Source organism: Protopterus annectens, chromosome 3.part0 (assembly GCF_019279795.1).
Source record: "Protopterus annectens isolate FY-2018-M chromosome 3.part0, PAN1.0, whole genome shotgun sequence".
Lineage (NCBI taxonomy): Eukaryota > Metazoa > Chordata > Ceratodontiformes > Protopteridae > Protopterus > Protopterus annectens.
The window spans coordinates 1431478420-1431505338 of record NC_056731.1 but is presented as its reverse complement, the minus strand read 5'-3'; positions in this window follow the sequence as shown (position 1 = coordinate 1431505338).

Below are 26919 nucleotides of genomic sequence, written 5' to 3'. Positions count from 1 at the left end.
ATTGCACCTAACTGTAAGGAACATTCTTTACTTTGAATCTTAAAATGTCCTTGCTTCTCACTATTCCACATTGAAAGGGTCTGTCATGCATTCGTTGCCTCAGAATTTATTTAATGTGGAGAATATTACTGAACTATTAACTCACATACAGAATTTTTTATAAATATGAAATAAATGTTTCATATTCTTAACCATATTGTGAACTTCATAGTTAAAGTTGTTAGTAAGTTTTCGACATTTTACCCATTTTTCTACCTTATAAGAGGTAGTGTTCCATGTTTTGGAGACAGAAGGCCCTTGAATATGGGCATATGCCCTCTATTTATGGGGTTTCCCTTCATCAGAACTATGAAGAAATTTCAAATTAACAATATTAGCAATATTTACATGTATTAAAAGCTATGCAACATTACAGTCAGTATATATACTAAGCATGGGTATAGGTTCATAGGTTCATACTAGGCTATCTGCCCTGGGGCATTTATAAGCCTAGCCCGATTGTGTTTGGCTTACGCCACCCCTTGAATTGAGTATACTGTGCCCCTTTTAAAGTTTAGTTTACTGTGCCTCTGTCTAATAGTGACACGGAAGTAATCCCCGGGACAAATCTACGATCCCCCATCCACTCATCAAGATTCTTCTTGAAGAGAGTCAGTGAGGTGCTCTGCCTAACATGAATTGGAATTCTATTCCAGAGCAAAGGGAGCCTCTGGGTTATGAATCTGTCCCTCCAGCATGTTCTATTTATTTCTGTGCTGAGGTTCAAGTCCCTCGAGCGTGGCTCTAAGGGATTTAGATTTACTGAGGTGGAGCATGTCCATTAATTCTGGGTTGGACATAGCTTTATATGTCAGGCATAGATCGCCTCGAAGTAGGCGGTATGCAACTGAGTAGAGCTGGAGTTTTTAACCGAGCAGCATATGGCATCTGTTTGAGTCCCTTGATCCTCCTGGTGAGGTACTTTTGGGGTCTTTCTAATTGCTGCAGGTGTCGGGTAAGGTACATCCCAAAGGGGCATTGTATTCTATGATGGGCCTGATGAGGGATGAATAAAGGGGCACGATTACCTCTCTTGATCTAGATGTGAATCCTTTCATGATGAGGTGGGCTATGTACAAGGTCTTTCTAACCACTTTGGCAATGTGGTTGTCAAAGGAGAGATTGCTATCAACTTGGGTCCCCAGATCCCTAATTACTTTCTCTGTACTTAATGGGTTACCACCTATGTGGTAATTTGTGGGCACATTGTTTTTGCCAAAGGGTATGACTATACACTTTTTGGCGTTTAGCTTTAGACCATGGCTCTGGCACCAGTTATCTGTCTCTGCGAGACCTTTTTGAAGGATGTTTGTGTCAGCTGGAGAGTCGATTATGGCGCCCAGTTTGCAGTCATCTGCAAACTTGGTGAGCCATAGTCCTCCCACGTTGGCCTGTATCTGAGAAAGGTAAATACCGAACAAGAGCGGTCCCAGGACAGAACCTTGTGGGACGCCACTTGTGACCGGTTTCGAGTCTGACATAGCTCCAGCAACTCTGACTCTGTGGGTTCTGTCTTTGAGCCAGTTTGCGACCCATCTTGTGACATAGGGGTTTATATTTAGGCTGGATAGCTTATCTATGATGCCCAAGTGGGGTATTGTGTCAAATGCCTTTGCGAGGTCCAGATAGGCTGTGTGGACTACCTTCCCTTCATCTATGGCCTTGGTGACTGTTTCGAAGAAGTCAACCAGGTTCAAAAGGCAGGATCTGCCCTTGACAAAGCTAAATTGGGTAGGATCTAGTGTCTGTAGGTCCCCAATGTCTTTGTTTATGAGTTCCATGATGATCCTCTCCATAGCCTTGCAGACTAGGCTAGTCAGGCTTATGGGGCGATAGTTTCCAGGGTCCGCAGAGGCGCCACCTTTGTGGAGTGGGACCACTGTTGCTGTACGCCATTCTTTGGGCACATATCCTGTAGTGAGGCTGAGATTGTACAGCAGTTTTACTTGAGGGATTAGTTCTTCTTGGAGTTCATGTAGGATGAAACCCGGGACACCATCTGATCCCATGGAAGCAGTGTTTTTTGCTTTGGAGAAGGAGGCCTTCACCTGAGCATCAGAGATGTTTGGGAGGCTGTACTCTGCCGGGATAGATACCTGCTCTTTTGGGGAGGGGGAGAAGTTTGCACTGAACCTGTCTGCCAGGATACTGGCGATGTCTGTGGGTTCAGTGTATTTTTTGTCATTTAGAATCAACTCAGAACAAGTCTGGGAGTTGCATCTCAGGTTCCTAACATAACTGAAAAAAGCCTTATGATTGTCTTTAGTGTCCTGTGCAATTTTTCTCTCGAAGCTGGCCTTGGAGGATTTTATGAGGGATCGTAATTTTTTGCTAGTACTGATCAGAGATGCCTTCCCTTTTAGGGATTTTGCTCTATCATGTAGTAGCTTCCTCCTTCTGTTGTACAGTTTATTTATGGCTGGGGTCCACCAAACTGCTGCCTTTGGATGATTGGGTCTTGATTTTGTTTGGGATAGTATGATCCATGCATTCCTGGAGATGTCCGTAGAATGCGTTTATATAGGATTCTGCAGTTTGGGCCATAGTTTCCACTGGCCCTGAGGCCTTGAAGGATTCCACTTCGGTTTTGCGAATTGTGAAGTTCGCTTTTGAGAAGTTATTCACTTTGGTTTTCTGGGCTGGGGGTGGGGTCAGGATGTGGATATCCAGTGAAATTAATTTATGGTCTGATCTTACCAATGAGGGATATACTTCTGGTATGGAGCATAGAGTCCCCATGTTGGTAATGATCAGGTCTAGTATGTTTTCCCCTCTTGTGGGAGTGGTGAATAGTTGTTCCATAGCATTTGAGTTTATAAATTCCAGGAACCTTTGGGCTAAGGTGCTGGGGCTTGAGTAATGCTCCCAGTCTATGTTAGGGTAGTTGAAGTCACCCAATATAATGGTGTTCGGAGAGATCTTCATGTTCTCCAATGTTTTCAGGAAAGCCGAGTGGGATTCCTGACTTTGAGAGGGTGGTCTATAGGATGCTATAAACTGAAAAGCAGTCTTGCCCACTGTCAGTTGCACATGGATGGTCTCCGATACTTCATGCAATGCCACTAACCTGGAGGTATGGATATCCTTGATAAATATGGAAACTCCCCCTCCTTTTGTGGTTCGGTCCGGGTTTTGGGGCCGAAAAGCATGATATGAGGTATAACCTGGTTGTGCTGGGGTGCTCTCTGGAGCCTTGAACCAGGTTTCTGTCACTGCACAGATATCGATGTTCTCCATACTGAGGAGAGCTTCGAGTGCATGCATCTTGAGGTTAAGACTTCTGGCGTTTAGCAGCATTACCCTTAGTTTCTTGTTCCTTGTGCTGTCTATGGAGGTGGGTTTGACTTTTGAGCCTTGCCTAAAAAAGGCACTATGGGGTGGCAAGAGCCTTTGCCAATATCCGAAAGCCCAGGGGTGACAGGTGCAAGCCGTCCCTAGCGAAGCAATGTGGCTTGTCGAGCATGTCATCCCAGGCTGACAGACACTGGATCCCCTTTGAATGACACCAAAATTTTAGCCAATTGTTAAAATCAATCATTTTGTCTTTATACTGTGGCATCATTCTAGGTGAGGGTAAGATGCTGCTCAAGGTCAGGGTCATACCGGCCTGGGCTATACAATCAGAGAGCTCCTCTATGTCTCTTTTCATGTAGTCGAGGGAGGTACGTCTCAGGTCATTCACGCCAGCATGTACAATGACTGAGTCATATTTGTATTTGCTTTGGAGTGACCTGAGTGCTTGCGTTATGTGGCGGATCCTAGCGCCCAACAGGCAGCTCACTGTGACCTTCTCTTTATTCAGCTTGGTGAGCGGGACGTCGGTGTGTCTGACAATAGAGTCACCTATTACAAGAGTATCAGGTGCGTTATTCAACCTTAAGGGCTGTGACTGCTTGGCACACTGACTTTGTGTGCTATGTGTTGTACGTGTTTTGTTTTGTTTGCTTGGATGTCTGCTTTGGCGGTCTCTGTTGCTTAGGTAGATTTTTATTTAGAGCCTCTGAGTATGTTTTTGTGTTTTTATGTATTTGGTTCGCTGTTGTGGTGGGACTATGTGATACTGGAATTGTGTTATGTGAGGTTACCTTCTCCTCCTGACTGGTAACACCAGTTTTGAGATGAGAGAGCTCAGCCTCCAGTTTGGCTATATGGTTGCATCTCTCACATATATTTGAACCTGTTTGGAGGAGGAGAGGGTTGTCTGTGTACATGAGACAGTTGTAACATTGCCTCAAAATTCCCAGATTCACCAGCTGGACTGGAGAGGAAACCATTGACTGACCTTTGGACATGCTAGAGTAATATAGGGAACTGAATTAAAACGGACCAATAGGGGACAAGGTAATCATAGAGAGTATAAGAGTAAGTAGTGCTTATGGTTTATTAGTGCTAACTTGTAAGATTACTTATTTGGACCAGTGAGGGGCCTTAGAATGAGAATATGGTGTTTAATTTGACAGAGCAGTTCTAAGGGAAAAAGTGAAGAGCAGACTTTGTGGAGCCAGGAATGGTTTAAACCCAATTAGGCAGCGCTGCCCGATGTTGTGCTATGCGCAAAAATGCGCAAAACCGCACAAAAGAGGGTTTTAAGAGAGGGAGATCAAGGAGTTTGGAATTGACCCAAAATGGCCAATATAACTACAGGTTCAAGGCAGTAACTACTCCCACAGGGGCAGGCAGGCTGCTCAATGTTTATCACTGCCACTGATGAACACGGAGACTTCCCTTTAGCCCAAGCAAACAATGGTCTCCAAGAAACTTACAAACAGTTCAGAATAGCAAATCTGTAACTGAACTTTTTTAAATCTCAGAAAAGTGGGAAAAAAGCAAGATTTTTTTGTTTTTTTGTTTTTTTTAAAGAAAGCAGAGGTTCACAAGTATCAACAAGTTAGAACAGTGCAGTAAATGACCCCACACTTGAGTGCTAGGCCAGAGACAGATAAAATGCAAGTTTTAAGAAAAAAAACGATTTTAAAAATAAGTGCAGGCAGGAAATTCAATAATCAGCTCTAGGTATATGGACAGAGTCCAGGTTCACAGGGACCCAACCCCATTTCCATTTGGAACACAGCAGATAAATTAAGAAATCATATCAATTCCACTGCCTGTTTTGTAAGAAACATATTGCAGCATGCCAAGCAGACATGTATTGTAGAGTCTGATAAATTCAGATTGCATTGCAGGCCTAATGTGTGTGGGGAAAAATGGAAAGTAAATACAGTTTTCACGTGGTTAGTAATACAAATCACTTTTTTTCTGTAGCTAATTTTTCTTTGCTGTAGTTGTTTGGCTTTGCAACATTGTATGCAGTTTGTTTAATATGGTAACCTGTTCTAAGAATGGAGCACTTGTAAACACTTTTGAAAAGCTTGTACAAAGTATGATAGAGAAAACTGGATACATTGTAAGATGTGGTTTCACTACAAAAATGTCACAACTTTTTAGGCAGAACTTTGGAACAAGGTTAACAGAGTAATGAAAATAAATAAATTGTACAAGTCTACAGTTTCATATATTTAGAGTCTCATTATTATGGCTATGAAACACTTCAAAAACATTCAGCCAGATTTAATAAAGACTATATGGTCCCCTTACAGTGTGTGTGCAATGTGCGCATAGTAGTGCACCAATTTGGAATCAGTAAGCAGCTCTGCACAAACAAGGTAAACACTTTTATGCAAATTATAACATAAGCAGCTGAATTGTGTGCTAATTAACCAATCCAAGGTGGGGGAGTTATAAAGCACCTGTGTAGACTCAGTGCTGGTTTTCCTTGCAAATTCCAAAACCTATTGGAATTCTGCCATGGAAAGGAGTCTACACAGAAACAATATTAGGGGCTGCTGTTGCTTTAATTCATGTGTATGTGCAACAGGCTGAAGTCTATGCTGTTGCTGCTGCAAATAGACCAAGGCCAAAAAGGAGCTGTTTTCAGATCCCAGGTAACTTATCACAACCTACATGATGTGAAAATTGTAGAATGCTACAGGGTGGATAGAGACACACTACAGGAATTTAGAGTTAGGACAAACAGAGGGGAACCCATCCCAGTGGAGACAAAAAATATGTGTAGCACTTAGAATCTTAGCTACAGGAACCTTTCAGAGACCAACAAGGGACATGCTGGAGGTGTCACAGGCATCAGCATCCAGGATTCTCCATCAGTTCTTAAATGCTATGCTCTAACATGCCAGTGATCACATATATTTTCCCCATACTCTTGATGACAGGGCCAGAAACACACAGGAGTTCTAACCTGTAGCACACTACCCTAAAGTAGTGGGTGCCATAGATTGTACACATGTAGAAATTAAGGCACCATCCAGGGAACTGCCATGTCATGTGTAATGGCAAGAAAATAATCTTGAATGTGTGTGCTGGCAACACTGGCAGTTACCATGACTCACATATTTGGCACACTTCCCAACTGTATCAGATGTTCACTAGGGGGGATATCACACAGGGTCATTTACTGGGGGATACAGGTTATTCACTGGAACCATGGCTGATACCCTTCAGAAATGCACACACTCCCACTGAAGAACACCATAATGAGGCACGCATTCAAACCAAAATTATCATACAGCATGTGTTTGGGCTGCTGAAGTCGATGTTCCAGTGCCTAGATACATCTGGGCAGCCCTGCAGTACAATCCATGGACATGTACTGAAATATTCACAGTATGTGCCATGCTACACAACATCATCCTGAGAAAACCCCTTCAGCAGGATCAACAAGGGTAAGTAGCACACATCCCACCACCAATGCCAAGGTCACCACAGCCACATGTCTATGAGGAGTAAGAGGGGGAGCCAAGAGCTGCTGTGGGTGAGGCAGATGTACGAATGCTCAACATGCCCTTGTATTGGCTAAGAGACAATGCACAGCACACTCACTCACCACCTAAGGGCTTAAAACCTACTTCTTATGCCCATACATATAGTAAAATTGATGCCAGGCAATTCTCACAATCTTTACCTCCCTGTGTATTGGCGTCAAACAGAGTCAGCCCTGAACAAAAACTGTTGTAGCTGCTGCATTTACAAGGTAAGTGTTGAACCTGGAGTGTATTGTGTAATAATATGAATGACTGGCATATCGTTGCATTTTGTTACTTGGTAGTATAAGCAAGAAAAAGGTGGGAAATTTGTACAGAAATGACCTTAACATGTGACAGCAGAGACTTATTTGATTTATATGTGTCCATTATTAAGTAGTAGGCCTCAGGCATCAAAGATTCAGAGTCATATGTCAAAAGTAGTGATGGTCACTGTATGCCCTCAATTTAGCAACATACTTTTATACTGCAAAGTCATTAACTCATTCACTCCAATGAAGCTCAGGAACTTTGAACTGTAACTTCCAGTGGGCGGAGCCTAAGCCTTTTGACAGACTCAAATTATGCCCTCACATTTCAAACAAATGTTCATATCTCTGAAACCATAGGGGTTATGAAAGAAGTACAAATGGCAAACCCTTCAGCACAAACGATTTTATAGTGGTAGCATTCTTTAGGTTCTCGATCTGAAACCAATTTTTATAAGTCACAGTAAACACAGTAAGAATTACATTTATAATATTTTGTAAACAACTTAAAATATCTCAGCAACCACTCAAGTTACACACACACACTGTCAGCAGCATTTTATTAGTCTAGCTGAGAGCTTTCATAAAAGACTAAGAAGTTCTGTCTGTGTTACTTGGTTGTTGAGATATTTAGAAAAAATATTGGAATTACTGATGCAAATATGAACAAGTAATATTTGATACCTACAGGCATCAGTAGGAGTTAACTGCAGATACACCTGAAGCCGTCACTCAGATGTAATGAGTTAAAGACAGAAGTTAGAAAGTAATGATACATGTTTCAGTTTCAGAGTTCACAACCCTCACAAGATCATTCACAATAAAGTTGGAAAATGTTGATGCTATCAACTGTCTAACTTTATAAGATCAATATAAACCAAAGGTACAATTACCAGTTCAACATCACAAATGCAGATATACTAAGCACTAAGTCAGCTATGCACCCTGAGCGTCAGACACAAAGCGTATGTATCCCTAAATCCAAAAAGATACAAAACAGGGATCTGGCACAGTTATCATCACTTGCACAGGGTGTTGTGTGGGGGTGACGGGAAGTCTAGGCTGACACAAAAGGTCAGTGAGTGTGTGTCTGAGTAAGAAAGAGAAGCAGGCAGACAATTGGATAATCTAACAAATGACCAGTGAGACAAAGTGAGTTTTATGCTGCACTGCTGAGCAAAGTATCTGTTGTGTGTGTCTTTAGTGGTCCTCCAGGTGAAATTGGTGTGTGAGTGGCTGCATGAACACAGCCAAGCACTGTGCTAGCTCTACATCTTGGTATGCTGGACAGGTGTGAGCTGTGCATGGTAGAGGTGGCAGTTCATCTTTGTCATCTCCAACCATGACTACTCACTCTGCCAAGTGTTGCATTGGTATGTCCACACCCGTGGTAAATTGCACTGCTGCTACCTGAATTTGACTGATGTCTGCTGGATGAGCTCTACTCACTAGCATGCCCAGGACCATGACCCCATTGCTTGTCATGTCTGGGTGTGGACACCTCACCCACTGATGGAGCAGAGGAAGTACTGCCACTATGGGAGCATGACCGGGCACAGCCACATTGGCTAACAGCAGACAATGTGGCTGAACTACACCAATGAGGATGCTGTCCTTCTCCCAGCAGATATTCCATCACAGACACCACTCGTTAAAGTGTCATTCATCTGATCCATTGAATTTGCAACATGGTGAAGGCAGTCATGCACATCAGCCTGTGCCACATCTACAACCCTAAGCATTTCTCTGGAGAACCTATGGGAACATGTTTGTGCCTCCATGGTCCTAAACCTACACTGAGTGTCATGGGAAGAGACACCTGCATTAGGTGGAGGATGGACATCAGGCCTCCTCTAATCACTCCTAATAACCCTCCTGCATGGCACGTCACCCACACTTTGGCTATGGCCAGAGTCAACAAGCATCGATGCATAAGTAACCACATTACCCTGATCAATTGTCTCACCCTCCACCTGTCTAGTATCTGTGGGTTCACTGGAGTGGGTAGGCATAGGCCTACTGGCTGTGTCTGATGAAATTACAGGGGATGGCTTTTGTCAACCTCAGTGCCCTGACTGTGTCTCTGTTTGGCCACCACCATCATCAGAGTCTGCTGATACTCTGACGTCAGGTGGCAGAAATCCTACACTTCCACTGTTAGGATCACCTGTGATAATAAGCAACAAACACAAGAAAAATGAATACCTAAACCACTATACTCCAATACATGCTAATAAAACAAAAGTGCTGCCACTATTAGACAGTACAGCAATACACACAACAGCACTGACATCAATATCAAACATGGAAATATTTCTTTGAATTGCTCATCAGTACTGACATAAAAACATTTGGCTTACCATCTGCAGATGAGGGTATCCTCTGCATGTCAAATGGCGCTGGAAGAAGCGAAAGGTAATGACAACATAATCAAATTATCAGTAACACAGGGTTAATACTTTTACTCCTTTATATGTCTATTAACTATAATTTCAACAAGATCTTGGATGACAACTCCAACCAAAGCTAATCAATCAGAATGTGCTGTTAAGTGTAACAATCTTCAATCCCCCCCGAAAACAAGTTCTTGTTAAACAGAAGTAATGTATTCAATTAAATTGTTTTACTATACAACAGCATTCGACAACTGAGATACAACAGCCTACCTGGAAGTTCTTCCTGGAACATGCTTGCTGTCCCTGAAACAGTAGCACCAATGTCAAGGACATGCTGTACTGCACACATTCCTGGGAGCTATATGGAACCCTAACACTGGACAAGAAGTTTTCATTTGGTGTTAGTGGTGGCAGTGCAGCAGCCACCCCCAGTACTCATCCGATCACTGCCCAGTGTAGCTGCTCTCCTCTGTGCAGTTGAGATTACTGTATGTAAGTGGCTCTATGCTGCACCTGCTCATATGTCTTGCCATGGCCACCCACATTATTAACATCATTGACAATCTGCCACCAATTCTACATTCTCTGTGGCATATCTCCCCGACCCCTTTCAAGCAGGAAGGCACCATGTTGTCAAAAAATGTCAACAAAAACCCGGGTTTCAGCATCAGTGAAGGGTGGTCATTGAGGATTGAGATGCTTGAGTGGCATAGTCCTAGGTGTCCTAAAAGACAACAGAAAGATAATACACATAAAAGTATCACACAACTACAAAATAACTGTTCCAGATAAAACAGAAAATGTAGCATTTCAGTATTCCTCACTGGACAAACATAAAACAGTCTAGAAATGTGAAATTTGAACAACAGGCTGGATGCAAAAAAAGATAGTAAAAATAGTAAAATATCCTTGTTTGCACAATAGCAGAAATGCAGATTTGCTCCCCTCAAAAAGAACATGCAAATGACGCATTTTACTAATGAACCATCTTTGAAATATTAAAAGTGCTATCAAATGAACTGCCCCTGAAACATGTCTACAGATTAAACACAGAACATTCCATTTTATGGTATTGCCAATCATGTATTCCTGTGAAATACCGTGACAAACATGCTCATGGCATAAGTACATTTCTAACTAACACATACAGATAAAAGTGTAAAAGCCTTTGCTTCAGAATTTTTAATTACATTCCAGCATATGCAGTATGTAGCTGACAAAATGCAAGCATACCTTCCCAAGTTCAGTAATCCTCTGTGCAGATATATCACAAAGTATTTCTGTGTTCTCTACATAAACAAGTCTCCTCACCTTCAGTTTTGCTAACTACATTTTACATGTTAGTACGGTGAAGATACAAATCAGGTATGAGCTCATTATAATTGCTAAACGTCAAATACTTGAATACATGTAGTAGATGCTAACATAGTGCAGACACTTCCTCAGTGTTTGTTTTTAATTGATAGCAACTTGGTCGAAGGAAAGCACAGCAGGACTGCAGGCTGCCCTACAGCCAGAGGGTATGTCCGGTTAGGTGCATAAAAAGTGTTAGATATAAGGCTGGAAAATATAAGTAAGGAGCACTCGATTCAAAGTAATGTTCATTAACATTCAACCTCCATTTCATTTGTTGGCAACTGCATATGACATCATTACCATTTAATATCCTGACACATTTTAAGGATAATGATATAGAATGGCTTGCAGACTGCATATCTCAGATTACTGGCCTGACAAGAGATGACCAACAAACACACAGAGGTTAGACAAAGCTGTATATTTGCAGACAATAGTCATAATTGGTTGTGTGATGGCTTAGTGTGCTACATCCAAAAATAATCAATGTACAAGTAGCAGTTGTATTGTTTCATATTACTGTAGATGAGATTACAGTTGGTTGTTGCAGAATGATTTAATTTCCTTGATGCAAAGTTTTTTGTGTGGCAAAGAGGGATAAAGCACCCTTCCTGTGTTCTGAAGGTTCATTGGAGTGAGAGTTCAAATCCAAACCTATGTAGAAATACCTCAAGTAAACCAACATTTTCTAGTGTGTATGTTATAGATTGCTTTTCCTCATTTCAGCTACTTGTCCTTTTTTGGGGGGGGGGGGGCAGTGCGATGTGTGATGTACCGCTTAGCTCAATCATGGGAAATGGAGGAAAATTAATGTCAGGTTGGGCTGTGCTTATCTCATTTGCATGAAGAGTGGCAATGTGCAAACTGGACAACTGGCCCACTCAGGAAGCAGATAGAATACCTGTATGCAGGAATCAGACAGCCAATAATTGAAACCAGATACACTCAATTAATTCTGGTGGTCACAGTGCAAACCCACTAATTAGTTGTGTGGCGGTTAACACATAGACCTTAAGAATGATTAGTACATTAGAAAATATCATGTAACTAGTCCTGTGGCAGCAGGTGTAAGTGTAGGACTGGAATACAGATGGTCCTGGACCCTAGTACAGGGTGTAAAACCTTTTTTGTTACTGTTGTGACAATGCAATTTATAGCAATTAACTGAAAAATAGACAAGGGTTATTTCCATATTCTTCTGGCAACAGGTGTAAGTGCAGGATTGCCATGCGCATTGCCCTCAGTTCTAATATAGGATATTCCATACACTTTTGTTGTTGTTCCACTTCCCATTATATTCACTTTCATTTATAACACTTTAGATAGTGGAGCTAATATGAACTGTATGTATGAAGGATGAGACACCATTATTTTGTTTTCAGATGTATGACTGAGAGTATACTGTGTACTATATTTCTGTAAACATAATTCTGCTATCTATACTTGCATGGCCTTCACAATTACCGAAGACCATACCTCTCAACCTGGAATCATCAAAAATCTGGACAAGGCCCATGAAAAATAGGTACAAATCTGTACGCTGATTAACATATAATTTGCATACATAATTGCGTAACCCCAACCACTCCAATGGAACTGTGAGATACCAACTTTCAAATGCAAACTGAAGAACAGACAATCAAAATATGTCACCAGAGTCCCCCTGCAGCCATTCCAATGTCCCATTACCTGGCAATTTCTCCCCATTTACCACAAACACTAATGTGTTCATAGCATACTGCTTTACTTCTACAACGATTTGGATTTTATTTGTACGTTTTGCAGCAAAACAATGCACAAACACTAACAGACATCTCCTAAACAAGCACAATGAAAATAGACTTGGCATTAAGGCTTCTCTGTCCTTGAAACTCACATTAATTGAAATAGCATTGAAACCCACACACCACATCCAAAGAAAATGCATCTGGCCAGTGCTGGATAAAGATTACCTTTGGGCTGTTTTCAAATCATTGGCCCCTTGCACACAAAACAAGAAACATACATGTGTTCTTTTCTTTGATACACATTCCTGACTTTATTTATATTCCTTGTATAATACAGCTGGCCCTACACAAAAATAAGCTTTAAATTACTTTATGACTTGTTTTTCAACAAAGCACCATTCACACAGCTTTTCACTCACATAGGCACTTCAGTCCTTCCCTAACGCTCAGCAACTCACTGAACAGGCACTGGCTGTCTACCTATCTCAGATCATTCCACCTATCTTACCATCTGTTAACTGTCTCTTCAAAATAACATTCTAAAACTCATACAGAAAGGAAGTATCATGAATCTAGTATTTGTTCAACAAACAGATTTAAAACAAGTCTGTGGTCTATTCTGCATTTTTCATGAGAAACATTCATTGCAGCGAGCTACTTTAGTTCTGCAAACCACTTTGTGAGTGCTTATCATGAAGTGAGTTGTGTGCATTTTTTAATTTTCTGGAACTTCCTGTTGCACATCCCATATCCTTCTGCATTCACAGACAGTGATTATGGCATCATATGCCAACCACAGACATATCTGGATGGTGGACTTGCCATTTTTTTTTTTCAAAACAGGTTTATTGTTTTAACATACAAGAGAAATATCATAAAAAGGACTTGCCATTTTTGAAATACAGTAATTGTTTATAGCTCTTAGCAACTATCTGCAGTACATTTATAATATATCATAACATTTCTGGGTTACTTAGTTCTTGCATTTTACAGATGTTATTTTTGTACTGCATGGCAAACTTATGTAAATTAAATGATTAGAATATTGTTTATTCAAAGCTGCTAACCTCTGCAACCTTCCTGTACCACACACACACACACACACACACACACATTTTTTCCTGTTATATTTTGGAACCTTTCTTGTTGTATTATGGTCCAGTGAGCCCTTGCTCCCTAGTACTTTTTTATTACCTTGAGGAATTATAATTGGAGGTTCTCATTCAGCATCAACAATATACAATACAAGCAATCTTCAGCTCTCTGGAAATACATGACATATGTCTGCCCTGCAAGCCATCTACTACTTGTATTGGCATTTCTATATAATTAAGCTGTTTTTCTTGTCTGTATTCATATTGACCTCTAGTTGGGGTGCTTACATGAGCTTTTGAGAAGTATATTTACTTGGGCTATTTATATAATCCATTTTAAATTTAAAACTTCATTCTACAACTTTCAATATTTTTACTTGGTGTTTTCTGACCTTCTGGTCCCACAAAGCATTATTTCAGTATAAGTACATATATGTGGTTATCTGCTAAGCTCAAGGTGGGGCCTTGAGCACTGACCTCTGTGCCTTAACCAAACATACACCTCCTTCTATAGAGTTATAAACTTTACCACCAACACAAACAACAAGCACAGAAACACCATCAGTCACCCCCCAACACACACACACACACACACACACACACACACACACACACACACACACACACACACACACACACACACACACACCAAACCTGCTTGCCCCAAAATGCGGGATGCGGCTGCTATAAAACAGTCCTGCTCGCTGAGATAAATCCACTCCTGCTTGTTGCTCACTCTTGCGGTTGCTATATCCAACTCCAAAACGGTGCTGCTCACTGAAATAAATCCACGGCTGCTATAAAACAGTCCTGCAGCTGCTCGCTGAAATAAATCCACTCCTGCTTGTTGCTCACTCTTACGGCTGCTATATATCCAAATCCAAAACAGTCCAATGCTGCTGCTGATCCAAATGTTTCCCACTTGCCAGAAATGATGACGTGAGCTCAAGGAGCTCAATTTCGACTGGCTGACAGCCCTGACGGAGCTGACGTCATCGCACACATGATTACGTCAGCTTTGACAGCGCGAACTTTGAAAAAATTAATAAAACTAAAAGAAACAAAACTGGAAGTGAAGGGTTGCCACTCAGGAATCGTGGCACCCCTTCATTTGGACCCCAAAACTCGGTAAAAACCGAGTAAATCGGTATGGTTGAGAGGTCTGCCGAAGACACATACACAACTGAATCTATATCCAATAGCCTTGTCAGGTCACACAAGTACATGTGTAACAACTGAAACTGTCACCTGTATTTATGTATGATGCCTAACTATATCTATGCAGCACTTTGTCCTGTGGCAAAGCTGGAAAAGCAATGATGTAGAAAGAAATGTTTTGTCCCTTTTGCTTAGGCTTGATTCCCACAGTGTAAAAATCATTTTTTCTCAGCGTATAAAGGTAAAAACAAATGTGTCAGGTCATTACAATATGCCCCCAGTGTATGTCTGCAAACCTAACTCACCTAACAGTTACCTTCCATTTTCCAATATATATTTCCAGGTTATATCAGTAGACACCCCCAAACTAAGGCCAAGTGTCAGATTACCCTTCCAATTTCAATTCAATTCCTCCATGCTTGGCAATGCTGCTCTCCCCTTAACATCATGCAAACATGGTTGTCATTGTTGCTCAGGTTTGCACACTACCAGTAAATGCGATAACTGGAATTTTTGGGAAAACATCAGTTTCCATTGCTCTACTTCAGCTGGCAGACATGACTGGCATTAGAGGGGAAGATGCCGGGTTTAGGGCACAGAGGTGGGGTATCCAAGAGTCTAAGATATTTACTGGACTCCTGGTAAAGCACCACAGCCAAAGGCTTCTGCAGGGATATATTCTGGCTCCCAGTACAAGTCTGAAGCATGGAATGGTTTGGCCCAGGCTGTATCCAGTGCCACTAGCATCCCATGCACTGGGGAGCAATGTAGCCATCATTTTAATGTCCTACACAGGAGAAAAAGGGATACTCTCAACCACTGGTTGGAGGAATTTGAGGCTGCAGACATCCTACAGCTGTGTTAATATGACATTAAGAGAGCACTTGTAAGACTTAGAAAGCTAAATACAGGCAAGACTGGTATGCACAATTCTCTTCTGTTCTTTTCTGTTGGTTCACCAGCTGCCACTGAGTATGAGTTCAATTGGCAAGCTCATGTTACTTGACTGGAGACTGAGAGAAGCAAGTGGTATGTATGCAGCAGAAGAGAAGTGTTATCGTCGTATTAAAAGTTACAGATAACTTTTTTGGTCTTTTACAGAATTGTATCAAATTAAGCATGCATATCCCAACAGTAAAAACAAGTATGCATGCATTAATTTGCAGGAAAAACAACTGTAAAAATCTAACTGGACTGTAGTCAGAGGTTGTGGGTTCAAATACCACAATTCACAACTATACAATACTGTTATTTCTTCAGTAATATTTACATTAAATTAAAACTCTATACTAGAGGCACAAAAGCATATGTACAATATATACACATTTCAAGGATTACCTTCGGCAACCTGTAGTACAGTGTGTATCTGTTACGTTGTATAATTAAATGTAATGCTTCAGATAAAAGAGTTGTATAATTTTATTAATGCATTGTATGTCCCATATGATTTTACTAATTGTATCTCCTTGTTTCTCTCACCTTAATCCTCATCTCTCTTTTTTAATTTTCTGTTATGTCATCAAAATTTCTCCATGTCATCCATGTGTACCATATCACCAAATGCTACACAGCACAGAGAGGTAGGCCACCCCAAGTGGATCAGCCTGCTCCAGCTCCACTGGCTCCAGCACCAATGCCAGCATGTCTGGGAAACTGACAGCATTGCCTCTGCTGACCCTGCACTACCTGTACCTTCAGGTAGTACTGCCATGTAACTGGTACAATGGTACCCTCCATGAGCAGTGGCAGAGGTGGTGATTTCTTCACCCACAGTGAGCTACCAGGAATGGTGCACAGGGTCATGTGCTGCACCACGTGCATGCCTATGCTGGATGGAGAGGTTGGTCTCCCTCATGGTACACAGTAGGAGGAGGAAAAGTGAAACACTCCAGCCACCAGCAGAGTATGGGGACAGTGATGATAGTCCAGTGGGTGAGGACTTGATTCTCACTGTCTCCAAGCTTGATGTCCATAAGCCTGTGTTGTCCCCTCCCTCACCCCAATCATGGTGTCCTCCAACCTTTTGTGTCCATCACTGTCCCTGTCTTGTCTTGTTTGTCTTGTATGTTTGCATTTGCTTCCTCACCTACCCAACTTACCTGTCTTAGACATACCTATGTCTCTTACCCAGCAATCCTCTCTTACTGAATTAAAAAAAAAATATTCCATACATAGCTCTCCATTTTGCACATGTCTTCTTGACACAATTGATTCAGTCCAAATGGTTATACAACATGATTGCATTGTTTTCACCCCTCTTTGTGGAGGTGACAGTGCAAATTCAGTTAATATTCTGCACATATTTTCAGTTTACATGGTTAAAGAAATGGATAGCTATCTTTCCTAACCCCTCCTGCACATTCCTGCATTCTTTCCCTTTGTTTTTCCCCTGCTTGCTCTTCATTTCATCACTTTCCGATCTACACCATTTTAACAGCTTTAATCTGATCAAAAAAATAGAATCTCACACGACATATGTAAGTAGCAAAAAAAGCAATAGATCCCTTCACTTTTTGGGCTCTATGTTTCTGCGGAGGTGTGCATTGTGCACCAATGCTTGGTGATGGTGAGTGGTGGCACAATGTTGCTGTTACCTCCATGCAATGCCACTTAACCTTGCTGCACTATGCCAACACATAGCAATACATGTATTATAAATAACTAAAAATACACTAGACTGGTGGAACAGGAACCAATAATGCTCTGCACAAGAATTTTAGCGAATATACTTTTTAATGTCACTTTCATCCCCAAAGAGACTTCTTCAGCTGTACTATAAAGAATTCATGTCATTACATTATCAATGTTTGTGTAAAAGTCTTTAAAAGAATTGGATACACCTGGATCCGAGCCCAATATCATCTGGGCTCAAAAGGAAATGTGTCAATCCATTTAAACCTACTGCCACATAGTCAGTTTAGCAGCAGGTTTGTTCCATAGACTCAATACTATCTCTTAGACTTTCACAATGCAGCTTGCATTTGCACACTGATTAAATACCTGCAAGCATGGAAAGTATTGAAAATGTGTATCTCGCATGCACAAACACTTTACCAACCATTGTGCAAACCCATTGCTCACTGTGCTATGGAAAAGTAAATATTATGTATTACTGCTGTTTACTGCCCATTTCTTGGCTATAACATAAAAACACATGTGGAAACATAAAATAATGAAGGCCCTAGCTTGCAACATGTCACATATTTAAAATACAGCCATGTGTTACCTCCCACAAGCACTGCAACCTTGGTTTCTCAGTTCTTTTATCACACATATATCACCTACACTACAGAAATTAATATGTTTTGTGACACAATGCACACCAATCTGGTAACATGCAGAACTAGAACTATTGACCCATAAGGCTAAAAAGCCTTATCTGCAAGGCTAGGGAAAGAATCTGCATGGAACTTATCCACGGTGACATAGGAGACCTTCAACACACTTGACCCAAACCATTTTGGTTTTGCCAAGGGTAGAGCTTGGCTTATTTTAATTAGTGGACTTCGTTGATACTGACCCAACAGACCTAGATGAGGGATAACAGGACATACTGCCTATGATGAGTTATCTAAGGCCTTTGACACCATCTCCAATTCAGGTATCATAGACAAAATCTCCCATCTCGGAATTAACCCATACAATACTAGATGGATAGCTAACTGGTTCAGCAACAGAACACACACTGTAAAGTTGGGGACTACACTTCCATCACTAGACCACTAATCAGTGGAATACCACAAGGATCTGTGGTGGGCGCCCAACTGTTTGGAAACTATTTTTCTGAAATCCACATGAAGGTAGGTGGCCTGTGGCTTACCGAGTATGCAGATGACTGTCAACTGGACACAGTCATAAAGAGTCCTCTAACAATGTTAACATATTACAGAAGAGGTTAACACAGACAAATGATTGGTGCCAAACTCACAGACTGAACCTTAAGCAAGACATGCCTCATCGCCTTTGGCAATGATGCACCCCTGCTAATTATGGTATACATAGCAACCATCTAAGTTCAAACACAGTGTTGTGAGACTTAGAAACACATGCTGATAGCAATCTACACTTCAATCACTGTGTGTCCATAAAGGTAAAACACACCACCTACACTGCGCACCTCAAAAATAAGGCCATCACATCCAGGACTAAGGAGGTCATAGCACTGTTGTACTCTACCCTTACAAGACCACTAAGTCAGTACAGTGCACCCTTCTGTCTGAACCTCACCAGGCACCAGCAGCAACTACAGAAAACACAGAGGATTGTGGCTGGGAGAATTTAGGGCCTCCAAAACATGACATACATGGAAAGACTGAAAGCCCTGTCACTGTACTTAGTATCATGCAGGCTGCTGACAAGTGATTTATGGCTGGCCTACAGAATTATCTTAGACCCTGCCCTACTGGAAATACTGGACATCTTCAAAGCAAACGGGACAAGAATAACTTGCTCAAGGGATCTAAAACTAACTTGTGACATAAACAGGACATGCTGGGGAGACAGATATATATCACTCAGTGACCACCACTCCTCTGTAAAAGACTTCCACTGCATGTCAAGCAGTGCACCTCAATGATCCTATTCCAGTGCAACCTTGACAACTGGGATGGTGATTGTAAATTCACCCCTGAGGTAGCACCTGTGTCCCTCATAGACAGCGCCAGTAGTTGCTTATCACAAAATCGCTCTGCTAATGACTACCTAATGATGCTCAGATAGGGTACTTGTGTTTTAAGGCTTGTAAACACCTTACGTCCATTAGGCTAGTAACCTCCTATGAACCTATGACGGTATGAACCTATGCAGCCTTCCCAACATCTTCTCTCCCACTTGCCCTGCTGATGTCATCCACTATAAGCTGACCTGCAGTCTTGCAAAAGTGAGACTTGTGCCATGGTGCTTACATAAAGTACTGAGTTCTGTAGTCTGTATATTTAGATAGATAGGGGGTTTGTTCTCACTGTAGTCAACTGTGTGTGTGTGTCTAGCCAGAAGAGCAGAAGTATGCATCCTACAGTTACTGCTCCAATCTCATTGATTGACAGCATTTTGGTAGTTGCACATGCCTACCCATCCATTTCATGCAGGCCTCCCAACATTTTCTCTCCAACATGCCCTGTTGATGTCATCAACTATAAGCTGACCTGAAGTCTTGTGAAAATCAGACTTGTGCTGTGGTGCTTGCATAAAGTACTATGTTTGGTAGTCTGTGTAGTTAGATAGGTGTGGGTTTATTCTCACTGCAGTTAACTGTGTGCGTGTGTGTGTGTGCTCTTGCTTGACACTACAGTGAGCCTTTTACACCAGCATGTGGAACACTGCTATTACCATATTCTCCTTATCAGACACTGCTGCTGTCATCATCTATATTTAGTTTGTGGATATGCACTATTACCACCAGGTCATGGTCAGAGACTGCCATGGAGGCCAGGCAGAAGTCACCTCATCCTATACAATAAAGATTACAGTGACATGGCTTTCCGTTTATCCACATACATCATGACATGGTTTGTAGGCCCTATGTTTTCTTGATGAGAAACCCCTGTAGTCTTTCCAGCTGCTGCATGTGCTTGGTGAGGTCCATGCAAAAGAGAGCATTATACTCTATTAGTGCTCTGATGAAGTTCAAGTACAGTATTGTCATACAATCCTAAGATCTGAATATGATGACATGACATGATGTGCACAAGATGATCTTTCAATACCAGTGAGGACACTTGGTGAGCTAAGTTCAAATTGCTATCTACATGTGTTCCCAATGCTTGCATCACTGGGTTTCGGCACAGCAGGACTGTTGTCAATGATGTAATTAGCATGAACTCCAATTTTCAGACACATTTCTGCATTTATGTCTAGATCATGTGGCTTTGTCACCAATTATTTGTCTGTGTTAGCCCCTCTTGTAGTATATCATCATCATTGGTGGGCTCAATGATTGCACCTAATATGAAAGAGGCAGCAAACTTGGTAAACCAAAGGCCATATACGTCAGCCAGAACTGTCGAGAAATAGATTCCAAACAGTAAAGGGCCAAGCACAGATCCCTGGGGTACGTCAGTGGTGACAGTTCTACTGGTACAGTTTAATTCACCACGTTTCACAGTATGTGTTCTGTCAGTGAGCCAACTGGTTACCCATCTAGTGACATAAGTGTTAATCCCCACATGGGAAAGTTTCTCAATGATACCTGTGTGGGGGAGTGTGTCAAAGCCTTATGCCAGATAAAAAAGATGGGAAGTATGCACTGTCTTACCTTCATCCAGGCCTATCACACAGAATCAGTGGACTGTGACAACATCACAGATTTCCTATGGCATGACTTAGCACATACACCTTCCTAATGCAGTTGAATACACACTTCAACACACCCTCCAGTTGGGCTATGTTCCCATAGTAGGGTGTACATCAACATGCATCCATCTGAGTTGAGGGGACAGCACCTGATGCATGCATGTATAGACACATCCTGACTCTCCTCAACTGTAAGGTAGACCAACATGTCATCATTCACTTTTTCTAAATGGACACTAGCAATATCCCAGCTGTATGCAACAGACCTGTGTCAGTTGTTAAAGCTACATCATGTCTGTTACATCTGTTATATGTCATCAAAGAGGTCATTGAGAGCATGCATGATGACAATGCTGTTGAACCTGACCCAAGCCAAGGCATTTGACACAAATCCACACTGTGGTATTCAATCAACACTGTCGGTTGTGGCCATAAACAGCTATATCACCAAGTGAATAGACCAGTGGATCACATATGTGACATCTAACTATGTTGACATGGCTGAAGTGACCTTCATCTGCAGAAGCTAGGGACAACAGCCTCCTCATCTCCTGTCTATTCCTTGATCTCTCTAAAGCATTCAACACTGTGTCGCATCCCACCCTTCTTAACAAACTCTCACACCTAAACCTCTCGCCTTCTACTCTTGGCTAGTTCCAATCCTATCTTACTGGCAGAAAACAAGCTGTTAGATGGCAGCAGGCTTTCTCAACCAAGGCTCCATACTTGGACTGCTCCTTTTCAACAATTTTACCAACCACCTACATTCATCCTGTAGTATCTCATATGTAATACAATACGCAGATGACTCTACTCTCTTATCTATCTCCAATACTAACTACACACACGAACACAGAATTCCTTTATTTCTGTTGAAGAATGGCTCAGAAACAATCGACTAATCCTTAACCCAAAGAAAACTCAACTCCTTCTCTTCCTAACTCAAACACACTCTCACCTTAAATCCGTTTCTTTTTCCTCCCTAGATGGAACCACTATCTCTTCTGCCTCACACACCAAACTCCTTGGGGATAATAATTGATGACCAATTAAAATTTGACTTGGACATACAACAGGCTATCAAAAAAACCCACCGAAAACTTGGACTACTTTATAGGAACAAAAAATTCCTTACTATTGCCATTAAACACACACTTGCACAAGCATTTCTCTTATCTAGTTTCTATACGCATCCCCCATCCTTACCAATATCCAAAGTACCTCAATGCAGACAATGGAACAAACACACAACAAAATTGCCAGACTTATTCTAAACCAACCACTCTTGTCACATCACTGCCTCTCACGAAACAAATTTCAGTGGCTGGAATTTCCTCACCTTCTCCTACAATTGCAACTCCACACTACCTTTTCCATGCTCACCAACCCCTCTACCTGCTTTGCTCTCGCCTCCCATGTTACTCTCTACCCACCCCCCCAGCCTCTCCACAGTGATGACTAGCATCTTCTCTCAGTTTTTAAACCCAAAAGGAATATTGGCAAACTACTTTACAAACACTCTGTCTCACTAAATTGGAACAAACTTCCTCTACATATTAAATCCAACCTTTCCTTTCCCTGTTTTAAAAAGGAGCTTAAATCCCATTTACTAAACTTGAAATTATGCCATTGCCTTTACCACACATAGTCTTAGTCTGTCCTACTGTATAACCTGCTGCATATCCTAACTTTCTCTGTTAGTAACTTCTGCTTAAACTAACCTCCTAAACCCTCTGTTCTACTACTATAGCCCTTCTATACCCCACTCCTTTATCTCCCCCTCCCATTCTCCACACTATTTACCCCCACTTCCTATCAATGTCTGTACAGTTTTTCTTTTGAACAACCATTATCTTTTTGTTTTTACTCTTGTATGTAGTAAATTTAGACCACTGCTATCAGTACAACCCTTAATGTTCATAATTTTTTCTTTTGTGTATCTCTTTATAATTAATTTTGAATTTGCATTGTTAATTTTAACAGTTTTTGTCCTGTATGTTTATCTTTGCTTATGTTTGCTGGGGCTCTTTCCCCTTGGGTCTCCACTGAAAATGGGTTGCTTACTATCAGTGCAATGCAAATAGTTAATAACTTTCTTTTTTACAATTATTTTGTATTGTGATTGTTATTTAACATTTGTATATTGTCATTTTATCTTTACTTTTGCTTACTGGGGCTTTTCCCCTCAGGTCTCCACAGAAAATGGGTTTGATTGCAAACTCACTTGAACTAACCTGGTTAACAAATGGGAAATAAATAAAAAAATAAATAAATATCTCAGGTCCAGAGATCAGGTCTGTACATCAGAGCTGTCTGCTAGGCCCTTTCCTGTCCATTATTTAAGTGATGGACATCACAGATGACATACACATCCTGTGTCCAAACAGCTGTCTGAAGGACTACAAATTGTTGGCAATCATTGACTCCAACTGCAATATTACTGTAATACAGACAGTATCAACACACACCAAACATTGCTGCCATAGTCATGACAACACCTGCAATGATAAGAAAACATGGGGGATTTGTAACATCAAGAAAACAAACACACAGCCCAAGTATAATATGGACACCACACCCTATGGTCAGACCATTAGGTATGTTACCTGTGTCATGGGGTAGATGTTAAGTTGAGTATTTACCAGCATGTGGTCACAGTGCTGACTACTCCCTTGTATGTAACACAAGTACTGAGTACGTGAAGGACATCCACATTAGAGGCCCCAATATCTTCACAGTTCCCAGCCTTCAACACACCAATAACTGAGTACAATGCACCCTTATTCATGTACCTACCTACACATCTTCCACTAATGTTTAACTGAAGTGTACCACCTTTGTCACAGTGAACTTCCCCAGAGCTTATTGGCCACACCTAGGTTTTCTTTTTGTGGCATAAACATTACTGTCTGATGGTTGTGGCATAAACATTACTGTCTGATGGTTGTGGCATAAACATTACTGTCTGATGGAGTGGAACACCATTAAGTTGTTATACCAGATGCATGTGTGCTACCTGTTCTGCTGATGCACACATTACATACATAGGTGCCTGACAATGCTAATGGCATGGATAATATTCATGACAGTGAGGATTTTGCCATATCTATATCTATATTTATAACTATATCTATATAGTGGATATAAAAAGTGTACACACCCCTGTTAAAATGCCAGGTTTTTGTGATATAAATAATGAAACCACAATAAATCATTTCAAAACTTTTCCCACCTTTAATGTGACCTATAACCTGTATAATTCAATTGAAAAACAAATAAATCTGTTATTGGAAAAATATAAAAAATAAAAAATGTACAATATGCTGGTTGCATAAGTGTGCCCACCCTTAAATTCATACTTTGTTATGTGTGCACACCCTTAAACTAATACTTGTTGAAACACCTTTTGATTTAATTACAGCATTCAGTCTTCTTGGGTAGGAGTCTATCAGCATGGCACATCTTGACTTGGCAATATTTGCCCATTCTTCCTTGCAAAAGCGCTCCAAATCTGTCAGATTGTAAGGGCATCTCTTGTGCGCAGCCCTCTTCAGGTCACCCCACAGATTTTCTATTGAATTTAGGTCTGGGCTCTGGCTGGACCATTTCAAAACTTTAATTTTTTTTCTGGTGAAGACATTCTTTTGTTCATTTGGATGTATGCTTGGGGTTATTGTCGTGTTGAAAGGTGAAATTCTTCTTTATCTTCAGCTTTCTACCAGAAGCCTGAAGGTTTTGGGCCAAAAGTGACTGGTATTTGGAACTGTTCATAATTCCCTCCACCTTGACTAAAGCCCCAGTTTCAGCTGAAGAAGAGCAACCCCAAAGCATGATACTACCATCACCATGCTTCACCGTGGGGATGGTGTTCTTTTGGTGATGTGAAGTACTGTTTTTGCACCAAACATACCTTTTTGAATTGTGACCAAAAAGTTCAGCCTTGGTCTCATCAGACCATAACACATTTTCCCACATGCTTTTGAGAGACTTGATATATTGTTTTGCAAATTTTAGCCGGGCCTAAATGTTTGTCTGTGGAAGAAAAGGCTTCCATCTTGCAAACTCTACCCCATAGTCCAGACATATGGGGAATACGGGAGATTGTTGTCACATGTAGTGCACAATCAGTACTTGCCAGAAATTCTTGCAGCTCCTTCAGTGTTGCTGTAGATCTCTTGGCAGCCTCCCTAACCAGTTTTCATCTGGTGTTTTCATCAATTTTAGAGAGAAGTCCAGTTCTTTGCAATGCTACTGTTGTCCCATATTTTCTCCACTTTTTGATGACTGTCTTCACTGTGTTCCATGGTATATCCAATGCTGTGGAATTTTTTTTGTACCCTTCTCCTGACTGATACCGTTCAACAATGAGATCACTTTGATGGTCTGTAAGCTGTCTGTAAACCATGGCTTTTACTGTAGCAGGCAACTGAGTAACTGTCAGGAAAATCCTACTTGGACAACTCAACTTTATTTGGGGCTAATCAGAGTCTCTTTAATTGATGGCAGGTGAGTACCCAAGAAGACTGAATGCTGTAATTAAATCAAAAGGTGCTTTGACAAAGTATTAGTTTAAGGGTGTGCACACACAACGAAGTATTGGTTTAAGGGTGTGTACACTTATGCAACCAGCCTATTGTACGTTTTTTATTTTTTTTATATTTTTCCCCTAACAAATTTGTTTTTCAATTGAATTGTACAGGTTATAGGTCACATTAAAGGTGGGAAAAGTTTGAAATGATTTATTGTGGTCTCATTTTTTTATATCACAAAAACCTGGCATTTTAACAGGGGTGTGTACACTTTTTACATAAACTGTATATATATATATATATATATATATATATATATATATATATATATATATATATGTATATATACATACATACATATATATATATGTGTGTGTGTGTGTCTGTATGCCACACACCCCAGTCAACTAACCTGTATTGCTCATAATGTCACATAGAGGTATAGCAGTGTCAGTCCTAACACCTCCAGCAGATGTTATGGCGCCTGGACAGTGTTCATGACTATCCTCACAGAGTGTGGACATATCATAATAGTTGTACAAGTGTGTTTGTACAGAATCATCTCTGATCACTCTACATCACATATGTCAGAGGCATGGGATTACTGTTGGTATTATTCTGATATTATACACGACTGTGGTCATTTCTTTTAATGTTGTCCATGAGCCTTTACCCTTGTCCCACTTACTGGAGACCTGTGCTGATATTCAACTCATATTCAGGCAAATCAGTTTGCACAGCTTCACAACATGCACCCTACCCCAATTGTATGTAATATCCCTGATAAATGTCCTCAGCATTATTCATCTAAGGATGATTATCTCACACAGACATCATCCCCATTGTTATGTCAGCTTGTGTGATAGTCACATAATACACATTTTCACTGTGCAGTACCTACTGTACCATATTGATATGTGATTAGTGTTGCTGCTATGACCATCTTCCATTGACATGCCCTCATCTGCTGTACATTAGGTTGTTTCACCTGTCCTCTTTCCCTGCTTTCATTCCTACAATTCATCTATGCATCCCTATTCCATACACATACTTCCCCTTAGTGGTTATTTTGCATGACAGTCCATGTACCCTTAAAGATCGTTTACACAGCTTCTATACAGAATGCCAGGAATGGGATTTCACAATAATATGCACTGTAGATACATATATAGTCCAAATACAGTACAGGATAATGCAACATTCATGCCTCTCAACTGTCTAGATTTTCACAGAATGTCCAGA